The 6,632-nt window shown below is 39.2% G+C and overlaps 1 pseudogene; it reads left to right on the forward strand.

Annotated features, from left to right (window-relative positions):
- Window positions 1-4,867: 4,867 nt before the first annotated feature.
- On the forward strand, window positions 4,868-5,053 carry LOC112300928 (U6 snRNA-associated Sm-like protein LSm5 pseudogene; annotated as a pseudogene).
- Window positions 5,054-6,632: the final 1,579 nt, after the last annotated feature.

Genomic DNA, 6,632 nt, shown 5'->3' on the forward strand with positions numbered 1-6,632 from the left:
AAAAATTGAATATACAATGACCAGACTGTGCCTATTGTTCATTAGAGAAATAACTCTATACAATTTCTAAAAGGAGTATATTGACCAAACAAATAATCACAACCTGAGTCAAATCTTCTAATAAAACCAATTCAAATAGAAAAAAAGAAAAAGAAATTCCTATTCAAATGAATGTGTGAAAATGTAAAACAAATCCTGCTATTCATTTGTTGTCAACCACTCCAAAATCAAACTCATTTTAGATAGACATGCAACATTACGCTTGTACAGGGCAGAAACCAGGCCTATATTGCAATCAATTCACTCAGTTAACTAGGACAATTTTCTCAAAAATTTTTCTCCCTCACAGGGACCCTAAGAAGTACATTGTACTCAGCGAAAAGCGCACCATAAAATACATACCTCACGTACACCTTACAAACTCAAGTTTCTAAAAAACAATACTTACTCTTAGTAATTGGAGTGATATACTCCAATATTTTCTATTTTATTTCATTTAAAAAATTAAATATTGACTTCCTAAACTGATTTCATGACTTCCTAACAGAGTTCAATTTGCAGTTTGAAAAACTGACTTGACACTAGAAGTGACTTTGCACAAAATAAATTATCTATGAATACTTCATTGAATTGGCGTTGCTGTTGTTGTTTTTAACCATGGTAAGTGTTTCGTAGCAACCATTTAAAAATCTTTCCTGTCTACAATGATGCCAATCATATTGAGTGGCATACAACTTGACAAATTATTTGTGGAGAGAAATCTTGGCTCTGCCTCCTACTACTTTTTTGGCTATCCCCATGCAGAGATAACCTGGGTTGGGACTGTTCTCCCATTCTCCATCAGAATTCATACAACTGGATTGTAAACCAATTCCAGTCCTTAATTATCCATACAGAAGAACTGCATTTCATATTCATGAAGAAGAATTACCTCCCTTCCACCTTACCGAAAGCTCAGCTGGGGGAAATGACTGTAGAGGATAACATTTGGAGGTATGTATTAAACCTGGGTCTTTTCTTGCTGACTTCCCATTTCCACCTTCATTACTGTCAGTATCATTCTTTATTACTCCCTGGCTCTTTCAGTTGCCATAAAGATAAAAGGACACAAAGTTACCTAGACAGGAAATGAGATTCTGAATGGAGAGAGTTTAAAGTCATCATCAAAAGCAGACATAAAGTTGACTTTGGATATCAAGAGCCAAAGAGACCATGGCATTTATTCATCAACAACAGATTAGAGACCAAAGAAGAACAGAGTCCAGGAACAGGCTGATCACTTCAGGATGGACAGCCTGGGGTAGGGGGTGGGGAGATGGAGATTAACAAAGGAGGGGCCATTACTACTGAAGTTTAGTGGAGCTGTGCCAGGAGGCAGTGGGGGAGGACCTGAGCAGAGAGAACATCTTGGCAAGAGTGGGGCAAGCATCAGGGGACTGCCTGGCCCTGTCAAGATGAGCACTGTCCTCACAGGGGCAGGTTATTGAGCAAATACCCTCAACTGCCCACTGTCATTCACTTGAAGAAAGCACTTCAATTTTAACTAAACATTCTTACTAAGGTCAGTTGTTTTAGCTGCTATAAAAATCATGAGCACCTTAAAAAGGAAGGAAATTCTGACACATGCTACAACGTGGATGAATATTTGAAGACATCATGCTGAGTGAAATTAGCCTGACACAAAAGGGCAAATACTGTATGACTGCAGTTATTTGAGGTACATATAGCAGTCAAAAGCATAGACAGAAAGGAAAATGGTGATTGCTGGGGGGAAGGAGAAGGAGGAAATTAGGAGTTAGTGTTTAATGGATACAAAGTTTCAGCTGGAAAAGATGAAAACTGGTCTGAAATTGTTGTGATGATAGTTGCACAACAATAAGAATGTATTTAGTGCCTCTGAACTGCACATTTTAAAATGGCTAAAATGGGGAGGCTTTTGGTCACGATGGTGGAATAGGTAATCTCTGTGCTTGCCTCCTTTCATTACCACATCAAAATTACAACTAAACTGCAGGACAACCATCATTCAGAACTGCCTGAAGCTGAGCTGAACAAATGACCTATAACCAAGGATATAAAGAGGCAGCTGCATTAAGACTGATAGGAGGGGTGGAGACTAAGAACAGTCTAGTCCAAACCCACAGGTGGTGATTAAAATCAAGAAGGATACCTTTGCTGCAGAGGTAACCCTGAGGAACCAGGGGTCCCAACCTTATACCAGGCCTCCAGCCCAGGGTTCCAGTACCAGGAAGTGGAGTCCCCATAACTTTTAGCTGTGAAAACCAAGAAAGGTAGTGGCTAAGTGAGGCAGAGGGCCATAGGAGTCACAGGCATTCCTTTCAAAGGGCCCACATGGACTTACTCACAGATAGATTCACTCTGAGCTCCAGCACTGAAGCAGCCACTTAAAGGGCACCAGGGGTATATAGGGAGGAAGTGAATTCACTGGCATTGGGGTGAAAGCTGGGGCAGCTTGGGGGTGGGCAGCTTTCTCCCAGACAGAAATGCTGGCAGAAGGCATTGTTCCTTTGCTGAGCCCTCCCCCTGAAGGCACCATATCTGAGTCTCCACCAAACCAGGTAACACTGTTCACTTTGCCCTGGTGATCCCATGAGACCTCACCCAACCCAAATTACCAGCCCATCCTAGCCACTTTCAGTAGCTTTTCCATATAAATGGCTTGACTTGGTTCATGCTTTGAAATTTTTTTAAATCTCTCAAAGGTTCACAAACTACAAACAAGCATCATCTTGCTTCAAGAGTACCCTGTACCTCTTGCTAAGCAGCCCCAAGCCAAGAACTAGCAGTAGCCAGCCTTGGTTTTCAGCTTAGCCTCTCCCAGGCACCTACAAGCCCAGCACAAGCAGCAGCCATCTGCAGATTGCTTTGTAGCTCATGCCAAGTAGCCATGTGCAGGGCACAGGCAACGACTGGTTTGGGCATGCACCAGAGCCCCTCCCAAAGGTTCCAGAACCAACACACCCAGAGGCCAGCTTCAGACCACACCAAAGCCCAACCCAACCATTTCATAAATGATACACCCAAAGGGCAAATTTGGCAGGCACAAGAGCCCCACTAAGGTAAATCATGCTCCACAGGGTCAGGCCTTGCACAATAGATCCTCCACTATAGTCACAAACAGTTCTCACAACCAATCAGCCTGAGGGTTCATCCCTCCCACTGACATGCCGAAAACAATCGAGGTTCAACTATAGCAAGAGGGCACACACAACCCATACAAGGGATGCACCTAGAGTGACCAGCTCAAGTGACCAGAAATACTGTGCCACTGAATCCTATTGGACACCTACTACATAAGGCCATGGTACCGAGGCACCAAGGTACCGAGATGCACCGAGGTACCAAGACCAGGAGATGTAGCATCTCTACCTAATACATAGAATCAAACACAGGGAGGCAGACAAAATAAGGAGACAAAGAAACATGTCCTAAATGAAAAACAGGAGAAATCTCCAGAGAAAAAATCTAAACAAAATGGAAACAAGCAACCTATCAGATTCAGAGTTCAAAACACTGGTTATAAGGATGCTCAATGATGTAGCAAGAACTTCAACAAAAAGATAAAAATGGAGAGAGAAAACATAAAAAAAGAACCAATGAGAAATGAAGAATACATTACAGGAAATCAACAGTAAAGTAGATGGAACAGAGGATTAAAACAGCAATTTGGAAGATAAGGAAGCAGAAAACACCCACTCAGAATAGCAAAAAGGAAAAAAGAATGTAAAAATACGATGATAATTTAAGGGGCCTGTGGGACAACAACAAGCATAACAACATTCACAGCACCGAGGTACCAAAGAAGAGAGAGAGCAAGTAATTGAAAGACTATTTGAAGAAATAATGATGGCAAACTTCCCTAACCTGGCCACAGAAATAACACACAAGCATAGAAGCACAGAGAGCCCCAAAAATGATGAACCCAAAGAGGTCTACACCAAGATGCATCATAATTAAAATGCCAAAGGGTAAAGATGAAGAGAGAATCTTAAAAGCAGCAAAAGAAAAGCAGTTAGTGACCTCCACGGAAGCTCCTATAAAACTTTCAGCTGATTACTCAACAGAATGGATGGGCATGAAATATTCAAAGTAATGAAAAACAAAGACCTACAAACAAGATTACTCTACCCAGCAAAGCTATCATTTAGAATTAAAGGAGAGATAAAGAGCTTCCATGAAAAGAAAAAGTTCAAGAAGTTAAGAAAAGTTAAAAGTTTTTACCACCATCAAACTAGTATTACAAAAAATGCTAAAGGGTGCTTTTTAAGAAGAAGAAAAAAAGTTTAAAAATACGTATAATAAAATAGCAATAACTACATATTTATCAATAATTACTTTCAATACAAATGAAATAAATACTCCAATCAAATGATTTAGGGTGGCTGAGTGGATAGGAATATGAGACCCATACATATGCTGCCTAGAAGAGTTTCACTTTGGATTGAAAGACACACACAGACTGAAAGTAAAGGGATGGAAAAAGATATTTGATTAAAATAAAAACAAACAAAAAAGCTGGGGTGGAAATACCTGTTCCAGGCAAAATAGACTTTAAAACAAAGTCTATATAACAAGAGACCAAGAAAGACCCAGAAATTCCACTTCTGGGTCTCTACCCAAAGAAACCCAAAGCACTAATTTGAAAAGACATATGCATTTATATATTCATTGTAGCATTATTTACAGTAGCCAAGATATGGAAGCCACCTAAGTGTCCATCAATAGACAAATGGATGAAGAAGAAATGGTGTACTTCCAGTAGCAAATGCTACTACTAACCTGTTGCAGCTGCTTGCTGCCTCTACAGCTTGTGCACAAGTGTATAAGATCAAGACTTCACATCGTGATGGAGAGTGATAAGGAAATTATTGGCAAGCTTCTGGGATTTGACGACTTTGTCAATACATTACTGGAAGATGTCACTGAGTTTGAAATCACACCAGTAGGAAGGAGGATTACTAAATTAGAACAGATTTTGCTAAATCGAAATAGTATAATAATGCTAGTTCCTGGAGAAGGACCTAAAATATGAATGGGTTCTCTTGACATATGCTAGATTCTGTTTTGTCTTATAGTGACAATAAAATATAATTTTTTAAAAACCTTTCAATGTCTGGATTCTGTGAAACTAAGTTTCCTGTTAAAGGAAAATGCTTTAAAGAGACATTGTAAATGCCATTTTTGTGAGTTAATCATGTTTATCTCAGAAAAAAAGAGAACAGTTTGTTCTTTGAAGACTAAAATAAAGGAGTTTTGGTTAAAAAATAAGAGTTACATATATGCAATTGAACATGACTTGGCCATAGAAAAGAATGAAATCTTACCATTTGTGACAGCATGGATGGACCTAGAATGTATTATGCCATGTGAAATAAGTCACAATTAGGAAATACAATTTGCTACAGCATGGTATGTCATCCAGACAGCTTGTATCTGAATATTTCCTTTCAAATACAGGCAAACAGTCAGATGCATCTTTCAAGGGAAAGCCCTAATTGGACATACTTTGCATATTGGAAAGATGAATTCAAATCATAAAGAAAACTTTAAACCACTTCAAAATATAATGCTTGGGAGAAACTCCAAAATCATACAATGACATCTATGAAATCATCTTTGATCTAGACAAGATAGTGCTATGATTCCATATCTTGAGAATATATATACAATAAAATATTAGCCTTAAAAAAGAAAGATTCTGCCGTTTGTAACAACATGGATGAACCTGGAGAAGATTGATAAGTGAAATAAGCCAGATGCAGAAAGAATACAACTGCACGATCTCACTTATACGTGAAATCTAAAAAACTTGAATCATAAGAGCAGAGAGTAGAATTATGGTTACTAGGGCTGGGGAGTGGGGGAGGGCAGGGAAATGGAGAGATGTCAGTCAAAGGACACAAAGTTGCAATTATGTGGGTGTAAATCCAGAGATCTGATGTACAACATGATGACTACAGCTAATCATACTGTACTGTAGACAGGACACTTGCTACACGTATGGATTTCAGGTGCTCTCATGACAAAAGTAAATGGTATTATGTGAGGAGTAATATGTTACTTAGCTTGATTGTAGTAATTTCACTATGTATATGTATATAAAACTATCATGTTGCACAAGTTAAATATATGCAATTTTTACTTCAAAAAAGAAATGCTATAACGCAAAAAGTAAGTATTAAATAACAGTGAAGTAACTCCAAGTATCTTTTTCCTCCACCAGCTTCAGTTAAAACGAGCATCTATCTATTCAGTTTATGAACATGCAGAATACTGGCTGCTGCAATAGCAACCTAGCAGTAGACAACACTGAGTACCGTATTTTTCAGACTATGAGACGCACCAGACCATAAGATGCACCTGGGTTTTAGAGGAGGAAAATAGGAAAAAAAATTTTGAAGCCAAAAATGTGGTCCTGCTCCTGCCTCCTGTGACCCTGCTCCACCGCTCCACCCCACCCCCTCAGTGAGCCAGGTAAGCTACATTCAGCCTATAAGATGCACCCCCATTTTCCTCCCAAATTTGAGGGCGGGAAGGTGTGTCTTATAGTCTGAAAAATATGGTAGTTACTGATCTGATGCTACTCAGACTTCTAAGTTCAGTCTATTTAA

The sequence above is a fragment of the Desmodus rotundus genome, chromosome 2 (assembly GCF_022682495.2).
Source record: "Desmodus rotundus isolate HL8 chromosome 2, HLdesRot8A.1, whole genome shotgun sequence".
Lineage (NCBI taxonomy): Eukaryota > Metazoa > Chordata > Mammalia > Chiroptera > Phyllostomidae > Desmodus > Desmodus rotundus.